Source organism: Macaca fascicularis, chromosome 17 (genome assembly GCF_037993035.2).
Source record: "Macaca fascicularis isolate 582-1 chromosome 17, T2T-MFA8v1.1".
NCBI classification, from domain to species: Eukaryota; Metazoa; Chordata; class Mammalia; order Primates; family Cercopithecidae; genus Macaca; species Macaca fascicularis.
Genome location: NC_088391.1, coordinates 100722673 through 100741090, shown reverse-complemented (window position 1 = coordinate 100741090; position 18418 = coordinate 100722673). Strand labels below are relative to the sequence as shown.

The window sequence follows — 18418 nt, the reverse complement described above, 5'->3', positions numbered from 1 at the left end:
GGTAGTATTCCAGGGGCTTTGGGTGGCATCATTCAAACACAGTCAACCCAGCAATGGTCCATTTTAATTATTGCTACCCCGAGCCCTGACTTAGAAATGTTGGCTCCTCTGAATGTCCAGCTTTGTAACTTAATATTTGTAAGACAAGGACAATAACACCTTCATGGCCTTTTAATTTTCCCAATTGTTTTGCATGAGTTACGTTAAGGAAAGTCTCTCTGAAGATACTAAGATTTCCAGCTGGCTGCTCTGTGTCTAAGGTATTCATGCAGGAACAAGGTAAATGCAAAAACCAAACACAGCCCACTTATTAATACTTTGTGCTTTATTTTGTTTTACTTCAGTTATTTAATGATAGATTTCCTTGTTCCACTTTTGTATTCTATTTCCTTCTGTCCTTTCCAAATGGGACGGTTCCGTTTAATTGAACACAATTACATGAAAAACGCTTATTACTTTTAAAAAATTAAAAATCATCGCTCCTTAGCCCTTTGGTTAAGATTGAGTGTAATATCTGTTCTCATCAGTTTAAAAAATTAACAAAAAAAGTAAGAATTATAATTTTATAATAAAAGTATAAGAACATTTTAAGAATTATAAGTAAAAAATTAGGCAGTTTCAAGTAACCAGTTTTTCAATCATATTGAAACTTATTTTCGAAGTAAGACCCATTCTAATAGATCTCCCAAATGAAAATTACAACTCGTGACACATCCCTAAGTATCCCTGCGCCCTGGCCATCCAGGGAACATGAAGAGCCCAGTTCTGCTCCTGGGGCTTCACACCCCCTTCCTGACTCTGTGTTGAGCGTCTGACCTTTGTGTTGGACTTGATCATGACGTCAGACATGAGAATAAATCTCTGTATCCGTTAGCCTTGGTTGAACAACAAGCCAACCCAAACACGACTTAAACCATTTTATCTGCTGACTGTTGTTCAGATGTGCACAGATCATTTGAGCTGGGCTCTCTATGGTGCTGGTTCATTCAAGCGCCTATCCGTGGATGGTCAATTGCCTCATTTATGTCTGGCATTGGCTGGAGGGCCGGAGGCATATCCTGCTAATCACGCTGCAGCACAGCCTGTCCCTGTGTGTCACACAGAGTTCCCAAGAGCAGCAAGAGAGAGGCCTCAGTGCAAATGCACTTTCTTCACCTCTGCTGATGTCACATGTGCTGATGCTTCCTTGACCAAAGGAAAGCACATGGCCAAGCCCAGATTCAGGGCTTGGTGCCATGAATTCTACCTCTTGAGGTGGGGACAGGGGCTGCAAAGTCACATTGCAAAGGGATGTGAATATAGGCACGGAAATAATGTATTGTTTTTCTTTTTATCATCTGCCATAATATACTTACATGATATCCTTATCTACCATAATATCCTTAACATAATGTTAAAGATCGATCATATATTCCTAAGAGAGAAATATGATCATATAATTCTAACCTTTCACAATATTTTTGACATTTTACTTGACTTTCTAGACATAAAATGAAATTCTGATTCCCAAGGGTTTTTTCCCCCAGTATTTAACATTCTTTTCGGGCTAGGTTTTTCTCCAGTCTCCCCTCTCCTTTACTACCAGGTTATTGAAGCTGTTCTTTTAAAACTACAAGGAAGAAGAAGCAGAGCGGTCTCGGGAAATGTTGAAAAAGCAGAACCCCATTCATCACAGCACAGGCTGAAGAGACCAGCTCTCCACGCCATTGCCAGAATTTCCATCACAGGTGAGGGTGTGCGTCCTACAGCCCCAGTATTTCACTAAAAAGCAGCTCTGTGTATGAGCTTTACGAAAAGGCAGAAAAGAAGTGGTGCCCGTAGGGTCTCCCTCCCTCGCTCTGCCTTCTCCTTTCACATGCAGCTCTCTCCTTCCTGGGCCGGGATGATGTGGAACCGTTACATGCGAGGGTTTCTAAGGGGGCGTTGTGAGGAGTCATCATTAGCAACCAACACTGCCGTTCTCACCAGTGTGAAACAGGCAGCCCCACCCCGGGGGCAGGCCCTCTTCCCCTGGACCCCGGGCTCCCTGGCTCCAGGCATCCTGACTCCAGCCGAGAGCCCCCACCCTTTGCTGAGCTCTGGGTCCTGTCCAGCCGAGCTCCCCGGGGGGCTGTGAGCTTCTTCCTCTCTTCCAGCAGCCTCCTGTGCCCTTGCAGGTCGCATCTCTGCCACTCTCCTTAGAGATAAGCCTACACACTCATTTTCGGTTTTTTTCTCCGGACAAAGGAATAAGCTTTTGAAAAGCAAACTGATGGATGAGAGCGGTGAAATCCACTGAGTGGGCTGTGGAGAACAGCTGTGTTTGAGAGGCAGCTCAGCGATGTGAATGAGGCCAGGAGGAGCCGTGAAGACAGCACTGCCTGTGGGGCCCCCAATAAATGATGGCACTGAGCAACTGGCAGGACTGAGGTCATGGGAGGGGGTCCCTAGGCCCCACCCCTCTCTACTCCTGTTTGTGTAATTAGCAGCCTGCTTCCTATCAGGGGCTCTGCCTTCAGTGCTCTCTGCTGTGACTCTTACCAGCGAGGCCTGGAGGGGCGGCTCCTTCACCTGCCCTGTCCCGATTTTTGCCCCGTGAGCCAGGAGATGCATTCACAACTGCTCTTTTTGATGTCTCTTTTTAAAAAGAGGCATTCCTTTGTGATTGCCTGGGGTCCTGTGGTTTACTGGATAAGATTCAGTGTGGGGAACCGTAGACTCTTCCCGAGAAACTCAATTCCAAAAGGAAAAGGAAAATGCCGACTGGGATTCCCTGATAGGCATTCGTTAGCTTAGCCACTGTCTGTGTCCACTGATAACTGGAGCTTTTAGAAAGGCATCCTCTGCAGCCCAGCATCAGCTTTGCCGCCTGCTGTCCCCTCCAGGAGGCAGCCCACGCCGCAGAAGCAGACACCATTGTGCCTGGGGCCAGTGGGGTCTGGCCAACAGGGGCTGGATGGGGGGCAACAGCGGCAGGAGGACAGAGGAGGTGTTTACTCAGGGTCTCCTGTTAGGGCGCTGTGGGATGTTGGGTTTCTCTGCTGGAAGCTGCAGCTCTGGTCACCACCTTCTCAAACTACAAGGCTGCCCACCGGGCGTGGTGGCTCACGCCTGCAATCCCAGCACCTTGGGAAGCCGAGGTGGGTGCATCACTTGAGGTCAGGAGTTCGAGACGAGCCTGACCAACCTGAAGAAACCCCGTCTCTACGAAAAATACAAAATTAGCTGGGCATGGTGGCACATGCCTGTAATCCCAGCTACTCAGGAGACTGAGGCAGGAGAATCGCTTGAACCCGGGAGGTAGAGGTTGCTGTGAGCTGAGATCACACCATTGCACTCCAGCCTGGGCAACAAGAGCGAAATTGCATCTCAAAAAAACAAAACAAAACAAAAAACTATGGGCTGCCCTCCAGGGCCATGGATAAGACTTCTCCCCCCTCTCTGCAGCCCTGAGGCTGGAGACCCCTGGTCTAGCGGACTAAACATCACTGGCTTTCCTAAACCCTGTCCCCGTCTTGGTAAAATGTCCCTTCATCCTAAGGTCCTTAATGTCAGCTGTTTGCTGCAGCACCCTCACTAATGCACAGCTGAGAGGCAGTCAGAAGCCAGCAGCAACGAGGGTGATTTTAAAAGACCATGACGAATGCGTGCACGGAATACTCAGCGGCCCCAATCCCATACAGGTGGGCTACGAACTGCATACTAAGGTTCTGTAGGGAAATGAATTAGGATTGGTGGTAGATTTTCCACTGAATCTTCTTGTAATATGGCTAAGAGCTTCCCTGTAGCCACAGTCCTAAATGATCCTCAGTGGAGAGTATTTGTCTCTGTGTGTGCGTGGGTGCCTTAATACTTCTGGAAACATCCTTTTAACCCACTGTTTTCATTTATACACGTATCACCTGTTTCATGGCTAGGACTTGGTAGGATTAGACATACATGGGCCAAAGGTAACTTCAGTCAGACCTTGTTTCGTTATAAAATGGCAGAGTGAAAATAGATCTAATATATTAAGGGACACACCTTAAGTTAATTCAGCCTGAACAACATTAATGGTAAGTAGAAACAAGCGAACGAAGGAAACCTTCTGAAGTGGCAACAGATGGGAGGGGTGGGTGTTGGCTCCTATTGAGTTGAGGACAGAGCCATTCCTCTCACTGATGTGCTTCTTCCCTGGAGGTGAGTGTGGGGTGCATGTGGGTATGTGTGGGGTGGATCCCACGCTGGCGCCAGCACCGCCAGAGTGTGTGTTGGTGGGGAAGAGAAGGAAGGGAGAGCAGGATCCAGTGTCCATTGTGCTGATTTTTTGTGGACACAGAAGTGAGAAGGCAGAGAAGATGTCCAAGTCTTTCGTAGGAGAGCTCACCCTCTCCTGGGTAGTTAAGGTCAACCACACTGCGTTCGGATCCTGCCAGGAACTTGGAATGCCCAGAAGGCTGGCGGCGATGCAGTGCTGGACATTCCCACCACGCTGGGGCAGCCGCGCTGGTGGCAGCAGGATCCACAGAGCTGCAGAAGACGTTGTGGGAAGAGACCATGGGGGAGCCACAGAAGCAGAAGCACCTCCCTCCCCACTCCCTGCACACTCACCCCCTAAGCTGGGAGTGCGTAACATGCAGCCAGAAAAAAAAAAATCGTTGAAGGCCAGTTCACATCTACTGCCTAGAGAGCAAAATCCTCAGCGATGTTGATTTCACGTATATGTCTATATTCGCTTCCTAGGGTTGCTGAAACAAAGTGCCACAAACTGCCTGGCTGAAAATAACAGGAATTTGTGTCTCACCGCTCTGGACGCTGGAATCCGACAATCAAGGTGATGTCAAGGTCAGGCTCTCTCTGAGACTCGGGGCGGAAGCTGTCCTGCCTCTTCTTTGGTTTCTGGTGGGGCCAACGGTGCTCACGGATGCTCCTGCAGGCTTGCAGATATATCGCTGCAACCTCCGCCTTCCACCTCACACCGTGTTCTTCTTGTGGGTCTCGGTCTTCATGTGGCGTTCCTCTTTGTTATACGGACAACGGTTGTATTGGATGCGGGGCCCACCCCATTCCAATGTGACCTCGTTCTGATTAATTACATCTGCAAGGACCCTATTTCCAAATAAGGTGACATTCTGAGGTCCTGGGGGTTAGGACTTCAACATCATTTTTGGAGAAAACAGATCGACCTTTAACAATGCCCAAGTAAAATGGTTTCATTTTTAGCAAGTGGACGTTCGAGTTCTCTATTTGAGGCATTTTTCTCGAGGATTTCTAACAATAGCTCGTGTTATAGGTTGCATTTATTTTTCACCATAATGATTTTTAAAATGTCAAAGCCTTGGCCCAACGACATGGGTGAGTTTGTTTTTATTGTTAGAAAGGATTCTATGCTACTTTCAAATGTCTGCAGGTTTATTTTTAGCAGGACAGGAAATGCATCTTACGCTCATGTTCATTTGTAGGCTGCCCCCTTTTTTGGAGGAATGTTATTGTTAGAAAACCACATTCAGTTTGGAGATGATTTTGGATTGAGCACCACGCAATCTAAGTTATAATTATACTACTCTCTGCTATAGATTTCCCAAAATCAACTTTCTGTTCATCAGAATTTGAAACTTTTCAAATAATGGCTCCATTTGTTATTCACAATTTCGCGGCCCAGCAGCTGCCTTTGATTTGTATTTAAGTGAAAGGTCAAGAGGTCTTGATTTAACCTGGGGTTGAATTGAAGGGAGCCTGTCCATGTAGTGAGATGTAAAGTGAAAAATAAAAAGCATAAAAATGCTATGTTGTGACCACATGATACCAGAGTCATTCTTACTTGTTATGACTAAACATCCAGTTATTTCAAAGGGAGGGAAATAGTTCAATCCAGACCTTACCTAAATTTTTCATTGTTTCAGCAGAGGGGTCTGTGATTTGGGGGAAGTTTACTTTTTAAGTGGAGGACCTTTCCATCAGACAAGCTGCTTGTATTTGTCGCTGGCGCCAGGGATAAGCTAGAATTTCAGAAGAGAGCAAGGTAATTCCATCCTAATGCCGTAATGAGGGTGACAGTGAGGTACAGGAAACGGTGGGACTTTCCACCTGAAAGTAACCGCCAGCAGTTATATTGTTGGGTGGCTGCGATCTCCATCTCCAAACGGGAACCTTTGGGGCGGAGGTTCTTTGACCTTCCTTGGTGTGATTGCCTGGGGAAAAGTGATCATTTCACGGAATGGTATCTGTTTCTCCATCCTCTTCTTTGAGGGACTTCTGAATGAATAAGGTATCGCTCTCACACCCCAAACCAACACTTTAACCCTCTGTTGAAATGCTATTTAAAGGATGGTTGCATGAGGATGGATCCTATTTTTGCCTGTGACCAAATGCAATGAGTCTCAAAAAATAGCCTAGATTTCTTTCTGCTCTGCCTTGAATGATGACTACAAACACCCCAGCCTTTCATGTTGGTAAGCGCCACTCTTAGGTTCAGTAGTGTATCTGATGGTGACCAGTTACTAAGGTGCCTGCTGTGAGCCGGGCACATGTCATGCGTGTGGCACGTCCCCTCTCATTTAACCTTTACAACACCCAGATGAGTTACAACACCCAGATGGTGCTCCCTATGTCACCTTCACAGAGAGGTGACATGGTGGTATGGAGGTAGCCAGGATACACCGTGTGGAGGCTCTGACCATCCATCTCTTTGCCTTAGGTCTGGGATTACTTGCAGATGAACCATCTGCCCCCTCCCTTGGGCTTTCTGGAGGGATGGACAAAGTACAGTATTAAGGTTACAGCTTCTCTCTGTGCAAACAGCCCTCTTTCCGTTTTAGGAAGGGAGTTGTCTATGCTGGAGAGACCCCCATGAACCAAGGAGCAGCTCAAAGCGAACTTCCATGTCCTTCCAGGGGTCTGCGGATGGGTCTGCTCCTGCTTTAGCATCTCTGCTCTCCTCCCGGTCCCAGGCTCTGATAGAAGCCTGAGGGCCTCACTTCCCTTGCTCCTGGACTTGCAGCTAGGAATACATTTAAAAAGTCTCCTCCCTCTAGAGGAGCACAATTCCAGCTAAGCCAGTCGTCCATATGAACCTTCGCATCTTGGGTTATCGGTTTTCTACTGCAAGGGACGCACCTCGTTCCTTGGAGGGTTCCATGGGATTTGTTGATGTCATAATTGATTGCCCATGTGATTTGGAAAGACGGACTCCGAGGGTTGAAGCAGGATGTATCCTTCCACATTTTAATTGCTCCCAAGAATGATCAGATAATTGCCTTCCTTTGAAGGATCCATGAGAATGTGCTGAAGTGTCCCAGCAAAACAAAAGAGAGTCTCTGAGAGGCTTCTATTCTTGTCTGGCTCTGTTGACAGCGATTGAATGCTCTGGGGAAGAGAAAAGCCTGGCAGAGAGCCTGGGCCCAGAGGAACATGAGGAGAGCCCGGTCCCCTCCGAGAGACGTTAGTGTGCTGTGCTCATTAGAAGGAGAATGTGCCACTTGTGCTGCCTTCTGCTCACTGCCCCTCCTCCAGGGAGGACTTGTTGAAGGCATGAGAAAATATGAAGCCGGACCCTGGGGCTGGCAGCTGCCACCGCACCACAGAGCCTGCCTCCGGGAGCCAGGGTCGGGCCGACCTGAGCACACACTTCCTTCCGAGCCTTGTCACAAACATTCCTGTGAGATGGGCAATTCTAAAAGGCTTGGCTGGCTTTAAATGGAGATTGTGAAAAGGCTTAAGCACTTTTGTTAAGTCAGATGTGACTCATCTCCTGCCTGTCCTTATGACCTGCTGGTCCAAACAAGTGGATGTATTGGTGAGAAAAGAAAAAGGAAAGAAAAAGGAAAAAGAAAAGAAAATACAACCTTGGTATTTACTGTTTTGGTGGTTTCTATGCTTGATTGTCAAAATCCCTGGGGAGATTGGCCAAAGCTACAGTTTCTGGTGTGACTGTGTACCCTGGCTGCATTCAGGTGCTGGTGTCTACGTTTCTAATGGAGAAGATATTTCTTTTTGTGTCCAAGAGTCATGGGTTGGGTGGTCTGGGGTTGAGATGACGTCAGGGATCAGGCCACAGGGTGTAAATGCAGGAGGACCTCGACATTGTGGACTCCAAAGTCCTACAGCCAGGCTGGGCACAGGCAGCCCCAGCACAGTGCCTGAGACGGACCCTCTGCATCTTGAATAAGATCACCAGTCCCGCTGGGTGTTTCAGGGTTGTTATAAAGTCAGGCAATGGGACCAAGACAGAAGCTTTGAGGACCAAAACAGTGGTTCTGTGAGTAGTTCAGTAATGCAGAATCAGGGCCACAGGAAGCTCCGTTTCTGCAAACTGGTGGCTGCCTCCATAAAAAAACAGGTCTTTACAAGGTTCATGGCCACTGCAGTTACCTGGGATGTGCACTGGCTTTTATTCTGATCACTTATGAGTCTGCCTGTCTCCCTGTGTATTTAGTTGCCCTTCTGTTGTAAAGGGTTTAGGGCTTGGGAAGGGCTGAATTCCTGTCTCCAAGTCCTCACCCCTCCCTTGGACTAGTGCCATTGGACTGTGCCTTGGTTGTGTCCATGTACAGTTGTGCCTGTGAACAGACTTGATCACGTGCCCAGTGCACCAAGACATAAGGGCACCAAGTGCATCTCCTCCCCCTCTTGCTCTACTGAGCTCTGTCAGGAGACAGTGTGTCTCACGTGGCCCCCTGGCAGTGAGGCTGATGGGTGTGGAACACACCTGAACTGAGCCCAGCCGAGCTGCACCAGCCCCCTTCTGGCCTTCAGTGCCAAAAATAAAGGCTGTAGACCCATGAAGGTTGCACAGGCAATCCTGACCTAATGGCGGGGATGGGCTGGTGCCCTCTACCAAAGTAGGAGGGACCTCACAGTCCGGGATGAGCGTCTAGTTCAGGGAGGGTGAGGGCTTGGCAGCAGCGATCCCGTCCACCCCGCTGAGCCACAGAGACTGTAGCTGCCGAGATGTTCAGAATTCATTTTATTAAGTAGCACAAATGGATGAATAGAGCATCTTCAGGTCCCACAGAGTCCTGGGTGAGCCTGGGTTACATGGAGGGTTAGCCGGGAGGTCAGAGGGACCTCAAGATGCAGAGCTGGGCCTGTCAGGACAGGAGGTTCCTGGCTGTAGAGACTTCGACAGGGGAAGGAGAAGGCAGGGAGCCCAGCCAGTCATGTTTTTCTCAAAGCCCGCCAATAGCAAAAGCAACAGCAGCAGCAGCAGCAAAACGCACAGACCTCATCATTCCCGTGGAGCTCCTTTCTGGAGTCCAGCCACCGCGACGCGTTGCCTTCCTGTCATTTGGGTGGTGTGTGCCGCATTCATGGTCATCATAGGGGGGGCGTCTCAGGAACCCCGTCACATCGCTGTCCCTTTCAATTACCCCCCATTTGATCTCCCTCTTTGAAGTGGAGTTTTAAAAGCACATTGACAGCATCATTTGGGTGATTGGCCCCGCTATTGTACAAAGGTTTAAGGAGATTAGCTCAGCCCCTAGACAAGATGGGTGGACTTCATTGCTCCTTGGCACCCAGTCATTAATCTGTTCTCAAAGCTGCTTCTTGAAGTGGGGAGTGCCTGGGAGACAGGCTGCAGAGCTCAAATCGTGAGGTCCTTTGTCAGACACACATTCTCAACAGCACTCAGCCTCCACTGTGCACAACAACAGACATTTTCCTGAATTATGGGAGGCAAAGTCCATTAAGTGCAAAACTACAGTGGAAGAATGGCTTTCACGCTTTCCTGGGAGGTAGCCCCTGTGATTCCAAATCCCACAAACTTTCATACATGAGAATTCAGCAGTAAGCCCTGAATTTCCCGGGGGACTGTCTGTTAGTTTTTGTCAGTCACAGCCTTTTGGAGTTCAAATGGTCTTCCTTGTGCTATCCGGAGTACTTCACCACCTTACAGTGCCACGATGCTGCCGTGGTCCATTTCTGAGCAAAACAGATACTCTGCAAACGACGTAGGTTTCCATCCTTTTAGGTCTTACTCTAATGTTGGAGAACCTACATGCACATGTTTTTAATATATAAATGCCATGAGAAGAAAATGTACTGATGAATTGTGTTTCAAAGCTGTTTTCAATTTTTACAAAAATTCCTACAGCGAAGCACTCTCTTGTGTAGACTAAGTTGGGGAGGGTGCTTGTCTTCCTGGACCAGCTCACACAGGCTAGATAAACCATAACCGCTGAGTTAGGATACCAAATCCTGCAGGAACTAACCACAGTATTGACAAAGCTTCTGTCTGCAGAAAAAGAGCTACACGTACCCTCTGGGAATTAGGAAAACATCCTCCTTGTTTCCTCTAGATTCCAAACTCTCTCCTAGTTTCCCTCCTCCTCCCTCCCACGGACTTCGAAGGGAGAATGGAAGTCAGGAGCCGTGGCTGCTAAGACACGAAGGGCAGAGCCCTGGGAACACAGGGCCTCCCCAACAGCCCCAGCCCGGCTGAGCAGCACGATGGGGACTCTTGCGGCGCTATTGCAGTGGAAAGAAAGATTCAAAATCGCCGGTTCTGATGGGCAGCGGGAAGCATGGCTCCCAGGGCTATTTGGCAGGGGTTTCCCTGGAAGTAGGATTGGACGCCTGTGGGTTTTGCCAGCACCTTCTTGCTGAGCAAGGTCTGGCGAAGCTGTAGAAGCCGGGGACCTTAAGTCGGTGGCCCTTTGTCAGAGATTCTGAATGGCAACCTGTTTCAGCTGTGCTCCACAGAAGGCAGTTCCCGGCTCCCGCTGGGCTCCAGCCCAAGGTCCCTGGGTCCTCCCTGAGTCAAACTTGGGCGGGGGTGTGCTCGCCTTCATGTTCCGCTCTGTTAGAAGGTTTCCAAAGCAGCGCTCTTTGTGTCCCTGGGTTAAAAAATTCTTTCCTGGAAGAGCTGTTGCAGTTTCAACTTAAGCTTTCTTTTTCCCCTAAGACCCAACTGTGTGCCCACAGGACTGGACTGCGTGGGTGTCTGCAGCCAGCTCCCTGTGGAGTCTTTGTGACCAGTCCACTTTACACTTGGCTTTTCATTTTCTCAGAAACTGTGGTCTCCCAGGAGTCACGCCAGCTCCGGGAAGGTATGCTGTGTGGGTCGGTGCCACCATGAAAGGGGCATGCCCAGGGGCGTCTAACCCCCACGGCTGCCTTAGGTTCACCTGCTTTCCATTGGCAATTTGATTTGGCTGACAGCTCAGGTGCTCTTTACAACTTCTGTGGGGAAAATTCGAATCCTTATCTCATCAATTACATGAGGGAGCACTCTCTATGGTATCAGATACATCACTCCTTTTACATGTTCTTTAAAATTAGCAGCAGAGATGAGTGAAATACTATTAATAACTTAGTGGCTCAATCTCACTGACACAGAATTTCCAGACCCCTGATTATTTTCTGTGATGAGCTGAACTGTGTCTCCCCAAAAGTTCAAGTCCTAAGTAGGATACCTCTGAACGTGGCTTTATTTAAAAATAGAGTCATTGCAGGTATAATTAGATGAGGCCATATTAGAGTAGGGTGGATTCTAGCCCAATCTAACTGCTGTCCTTAAGAAAAGAAGAAAACATCGTATGAAGACAGAGATGCACAGGGAGAGCGCTGTGTGAAGATGAGGGCAGAGAGTGCAGAGATGCTTAAAGAGCCAAGAACACCAAGGGTCGCTGGCACCACCAGAAGCCAGGAAAAGGCAAGGAGGGTTCCACCCAGAGTCTTGGAACATGGCCTCCCGATGCCTCGATTTCAGACTTCTAGCCTGCAGGATAATGAGACAGTAAATTTCTGTAGTTTTAAGCCACCCGGTTTGTGCTCTTTTCTTACTGAAGCCCTAGCAAATGAATACACCATTTGTTGTGCACACTCACCTAGACTGGTAGATCTTTTATCTCCATTTGAGGATAAGAACACCAGCCTCGGAGAGGTTGAGCAGTCTATTCAGTGTCAAACAGCTTTCCTGGAGGTAGAAGTGGTGCTTGGGCTGGTTGCTGTAGTTCTCGCCCCATCGTTTTGTTTGTTTTCTGCTTACCAAAAGATATATTCCCCTGGTTTGTGAAGCAGGTAATGGAAAGGACCAACAAAATGATTCAACAAAGTTTTGAGGTGTAATTTCCAGACATTAAGTGTTAAAATGAGTTTTGACAAGTGCACACGTCCATGTAACCCAAATCATATCAAAATATGGAACTTTTCCGTCACCCAGAGGGTGTTCCCATCAATTCCAGTCCTCCCACCATTGACCTGACTTCTCTCCCTACAAGTCGGTTTTGCTGGTTCCTGACCTTTGTAGAGGAGGGGCTCACTCTATCTGCTTGGCTTCTTTGTTCTGCATGGTTTTGGATCATCCACACCGTTAAGTACGTAGGGAATTTGTTTCTTTTTATTGCTGAGTAGTTTCATGATATGAATTCACCACAATTTGTTTGCCCATTTGCCTGGTGATGGACATTTAGGTTCTTTCCAGCGTGGGGCTATTATGATTAAAGTGGCTATATACATAGTCACACAGCCTTGTGGATATTGTTCCATTTGTCTTGGGTAAATACCTAGAAGTGGAATTGTTGGGTTACACAATGCAGGTTTATTTAACTTTATAAAGCAAATGAGAAACCATTTACAAAATAGTGAAATCATACGAAGATGAAGGTGCTTGCTGCTCTGTGACGGCCCCTTCTTCCTCCCGTGACACAGGCACAGTCTAATCATGGTGAGAAAGTTAAATGGGTACGTTTGACTTGGTATCTTGCTGATCTACAACCACACGCAGACAGGTCCATGCAGGTGCTGCTTTTCACTGTCATGTTTCACAGATGTCTCTGGAGGGACACATTAGAGTCTCTGGAGGGACAAAGCTAATACGGGAAAATTTTATTTAGAAGTACAGTTTTATTTAAAGATAGAATTTACTTAAATATAGAATTTGTACCTAAACATAGCATTGTTTTACTTAAATATGAAATTTGTTTTACTTAAATATAGAATTTTACTGAAGTATAATATTTGTTTTTACTTAAATATAGGATTTACTTAAATATAGAGTCAATTTCCTTGATTTCAAAAATAGCCAGCTCCTTTCCATAGAATTCACAGATCACAGAAGCTACCATTAGAAAATAACATGGATTTAGGGAGCTTCTTGGCATTTCAGTTTATCAAGCACGTTGGCAGAATGGGCAGTTTCTTCCACATTCGATCTTATAGAAGGCTGTGGAGGACAACAGAGGAACAGCGGGTCGTGTCTCTAAGGAGTCTGGCACAACTGCTAGTGGGGAGAGGGGAGAAGGATGGAAGAGAGCGAAGGAAGAGGAGAGGAAAAGACGTGGGGAGCCAGGGGGAGCGGCAGGGGAGGGCCACGGGAGAATGAGACGAAGTCCAAGAGAGATGAAGAGGGGACAAGCAGCAGACACAGATGCTGTGGAATAGAAGGACATGGAATGCTAGTGAAACACTCACAGAAGGTGACTCACAGAGACTGGGTCAACATCTCAGGTGGATGCCACATAAACGTGGTGAATGACGTGGCTTACCCCATCACTGCATCAGGGACTCACCAGTGGACACAGAGGTCTGCCCTGCACACACTGGTGTGGAGACGCAGTGAACGTCCACAGTGGGGGGCTTGGTTTCATCTTTAGCTTTGTGGATGACGAATTCTTGATTGGGAAATCCAGCATCTCCCTGATGCTGACTACTCTAGAGATGAAACATCCACGGAGCACAGCAAGTCCCCGATTAAGTTTTTCATTGCAAGGTGGATTATTGCCCCTTGGGTAACTGTGTGTCCCCAGAGATGGCAGAACGCCACGGCAGCACAGCACCTGCAAGAGACCTTGCCTTGCAGTGTGGCGGGGCTGGTCCTGAGCATTGAGTCTGTAATAACCAACTGTGAACCTGGGGCTGCGTCTCTGCCTCTCTATGCCTCAGTAGGTTCCTCTATGAAATGGGCATTATAATCATGGAGTAGACAACATAACACAAACCACTGAGCCCTGTCCCCAGCATACAATGTGTGCTCCAAGGACACCAGCTCTTATCAATACTTCTCTTTACTCTTTTATTATCATGAGAGGAGTAACAGGAACACTTAGCACTTAGCTACAAAGCATTCTATCTTTAGAAAGGTTGCATGATACAGGGTGGGTCCATTTAAGGTCTGGAATCTACCAGCTGTGACCTAAACTTGTTTAACCTGTTATTTATTTTGTAAACCTACTCACATAAATTTTTGAATAGGTAATATTCATGTGGTTCAAAAATACATAAGAAGTAAAACATTGAGAAATCTCTCCTGCTCCATTCACTCATCTCCTGCTTGTGCCCATCTTTACCTCCCTAGAAAGCCACAATAATTTGTTTCTATGCTTCTAATATGTATTAATGCATATAAAATAAGTATATTTTTATTCTTCTTTCTTGAGTTTTTTAGACAAAAGATTGCACACAATTCACATGTCTGACATTGCTTTTTATTATTAATTTAATCCACCTTGGAGATCTGTAAACACCAGTATGCATAGAATTTGCTCCATTCTTTCATTACAGTTGCATATATTGCATACTATAGATGTACCATACTCTAACTAGTCCTCTTTTATGGACTCTTGAGTTGCTTTTCTAACACTTCACTGTTACCAAAAATCTTGCCATAAATAACTCTGTGCAGGCATATCTGTAGGGTATCTTCCCAGAATGGGTCAAAGAGTATCAGCATTTTAAATATATATATATATATATATATATATATATATATATATAGTAGATAGAGTCTCACTCTATTACCCAGGCTGGAGTGCAGTGTTATGATCTCGGCTCACTGCAGCCTCTGCCTCCTGGGTTCAAGCAATCCTCCTGCCTCAGCTTCCCAAGTAACTGGGACTACAGGCACGTGTCACCATGCCTGGCTAATTTTTGTATTTTTAGTAGAGATGGGTTGGCCAGGCTGGTTTTGAATCCCTGCCTTCAGGTGATCCACCCACCTTGGCCTCTCAAAGTGCTGGGATAACAGGTGTGAGCCACCATGCCTGGCCTAGCATTTTAAATTTTGATAGATATTGTACATATTTTCCCTCTAAAATGGTACTAATTTACATTCCCACCAGCAGTACACAAAGATGACTATTTCTCTTCAGCCTCAACGACAGGGTGTACTATCAAACTTACAGAAATGAATCTAGGTCGCAAATACTATGAGTGAAGTTGAGCATCTTTTCATCTGTTAAAGGATCCTCTGATTCTTCTCTTGTTCATGTCATTTTCATACTTTTTTATTGGGTGGTTAGTCTTTTTTAAAAGTATTTTTTAAAATAATATCTGTGATGAAAATTACCTGTAATTCTGACATTCATTTTGTCCTCAATTTTGTTTATGGTATTTAAAATTATTTTAATTAATATTCCATGTTGGCACATAGAATTCTTAATACAAATTCAAAATTTTCAACTTTTTAAAGGCTTGTCTATACTGAATCACTAGTTTGCAAGTTCTGCTCTATCCCAAGACTGTGGAGGAAGTCCCCCATGTTTCCATGGCAAACCTCATGGTTTCCCTATTGACATTTGGGTCTGCAGTCAGTGGTGCGCTTGTGAGGGCCTGGAATCAGCCGTGGCAGAGTATTTTTGCCATGAAATTGGCAAATGCCACATTATCCAGGGTTTTTTTTTTTTTTTTTTTTTTTTTTTGCCATTTAGTAAGCACTTGTGAGCATGCTACTACCTTTAATCGACTTGAATTTTTAACCAGATGTCTGCCACTTCACCACAGCAGGGTTAGTGCCTCGCCTGGGACGGGAGGCAGTCAAGGGCAGGCACCGAGCCCATGAAAGGCTCGACACAGGCAGCTCTGCTCCCCTACGAGCTCCAGCAGGAAGCCTGCAAGGACCCATTTTCCCAATGTTCACAAAGCTGGACTGGAAATCTAAGCTGGTCCAGCCAGCATGGGCAGTCGGAGGTTGGAAACTGGGGGGCCTCCCACCTTTCTGCTGGATGCTGGGGCCCAGAGCATTGCACTTCCCTGTCAATGACAATGTTGTGACAAGGGGAATATTGGGGGTGCATCTATCACCTCAGGGGAAAAGCGTGAGTTTAATGGTGGAGGAAAGGTTGACCTTAGTATATGACAAATTGTTTGTTTGTTTTTTTCAATTGTTTGGGAGACCTAGATTTTCTGTAATGTTCAGGTAGGTGGGGACCAAGGAGGCAGCCAGAACAGAAGCAACCACAGGTGTTGAGAAGGGCTCAGGTCCCAGGCCGGGTGCTGTGGCTCATGCCTGTGCTCTTAGCACTTCGGGAGGCCGAGGTGGGTGGATCACTTGAGGTCAGGAGTTTGAGACCAGCCTGGCCAATATGAAGAAACCCCATCTCTACTAAAAATGCAAACATTAGTCAGGCGTGGTGGTGCACACCTGTAATCCCAGCTACTCAGGTGGCTGAGGCATGAGAATTGCTTGAACCGGGAATGTGGAGGTTGCAGTCAGCCGAAATTGTGCCATTGCACTCTAGTCTGGGCTACAGAGCAAGACCCTGCCTCAAAAAAAGAAAAAAAAAAAAAAAAAGAAGGTCTCAGGTCCCCCAATTCCTGCTCAGCACCCGGTACCCAGCTCCCATGGGAGACAGCAAGGACACCTCCCACCTTCTGAACCTCCTGAGAGTCCATTTCATGTTACCGCCTTTCTTTTCGTGCTTGCTATAGATTGATCAGGGTCATTTAGTGGCTGTTTTTCTTCATATTTTATTTAAGCCAAATTCTTAAATAAACATACCTTGGAGGTGCAGGCAGATAATACCAGTGTGAGATTTTCCTGAAGTCCTGAAACTTTCTAACAATGGCCCTATGTGGAATTGTGTTCAGCACAATATTTTTAAAAAAAATTAGAGTAATTCTCATAAAAATAGCCGTTGACTTACGTTCATACAAAAGAATTTTGCCTCTAATTTTTTTCCTTTCCTTATTTTTTTCTCTTTCTGCCTAACTCTTCTGCTCCCCACACCCCAGAGGAAAACTTCGTACAATTCTTCCCTTAAGTAACTGTTTAAAGGATGATGGAGACGCTCCTGGGGTGACCGAAGGACAAAGGGGAAACCCACGGAAACATGAAATGAACTCTCAGGAGGTTCAGAAATTGTGTCTTGGGATATTTAAAGCTCAGCTGGGAAGAGCGTTAGATGCCTTACAGGGACTTCCCCAAAGGGCAGGGAAGTGTCAATTTGGCGCCTCGCTCCGTGCCTGACTCCCGGCCACACAGGGCATTGCCGCACCTCAAGGGCCCAGCATGGGCATTCCTGCCTCTGAGCCTCTCTCCCTGCTGCCCTTTCTGCCCAGCCAGGATGGCCACCCACTGCCAATGTGGGCTCACATGTCATCGTCTGTCTGGAGGGTCCTAGTTCCCACCCGGCCTTCTAGGCTGTATTGTTTCCCTTTTCCGTTCCCACAGCACCTTTGCTCATTTCTGTGAAAGCACCGATCCCATCACATGCAACACTTGCCCCCCGGCAGCACATGTCCTATTGCGGTGCGCTCTTGAAGAGTGGGCCAATCTTATCGTTTTAAAAAATTTCCTGTGACTCCAGCTAAATGCACATGGAATATTCTAAGCAGATGTTGAATGCATGAGCTTGCATGCACACGTGCACACACACACACACATATACACAGCCTTCCGTAGAAAAATGTATCACTTTTTCTTTATTTAAAACATTTAGATAATTCTGGCAAAATTATGCTCTGTTTTTCCCCATGTTTTCTTCCTTGTTTTGCAATCCCCTTGTCTACCAAGGATCTCAGGAAAAAAAAATAAATAAATAAAAATAAAAAATGAAGAAAAGGTCTTTCCCTTGGATAATGCTCGTATTAGCTTCCTATTGCTGCTGTGACACATGGCGACACACTCAGGGGCTGAACACTGCACGGATGCATTGCCTTCCGGTTCTGTGAGTTGGAGTCTGGCGGGTCTGTGGCTGCGCTCAGTTCTGGAGGCTCAGGTCGGGGAACCGCGTCCTTCCCTTCGCAGCCTCCAGAGGCGCCGGTGCTCCTCGGCCGGTCACAGACCTAAGCGTGCGCCTAGCCTAGGAGCGCTTGCGCCAAGTCCCAGGACTACCCGCTTTTAGCTGGAGGAGGATCAAATGATGGCGGAGGAAAACACGCACGCACAAAATGAAATGGAAATGATAGACGTTTCCCATTAAAAGAAAGAACTCACTATTTTTCCTCCTGTATCTTCAGTATCTGTGCCTTCTTTTCTAACACAACACAAAATACAAAACTGTATAGAAAAACAAACGCGAATTTTTTAAAAAAGCAGTCAACTTGACTTATCACAAACATACGTGCAAGTTATGCTTTAGCAAATATATGACGGTGTATTTTATGTTAGTTCAAATTACGTAAGTCACACAATAGAAGGAAATATTTCAATTCTTCATGGTCTTCTATAAAGCACATAACTTACTGGAATTGTGAGTGCTCTACCATTTGCACACATTTGAAAATTTTGATCAGATCCATT

General features: G+C 46.6%; 1 long non-coding RNA gene across 1 annotated transcript; it reads right to left on the bottom strand.

Annotated features, from left to right (window-relative positions):
• Positions 1-304: 304 nt before the first annotated feature.
• LOC141408910 (uncharacterized) lies at positions 305-4958 on the bottom strand. Its single transcript, XR_012426508.1, has 2 exons — positions 4763-4958; positions 305-4488 (listed from the first exon to the last, which is right to left on the bottom strand). It is a non-coding gene; the product is annotated as an uncharacterized lncRNA (long non-coding RNA).
• Positions 4959-18418: the final 13460 nt, after the last annotated feature.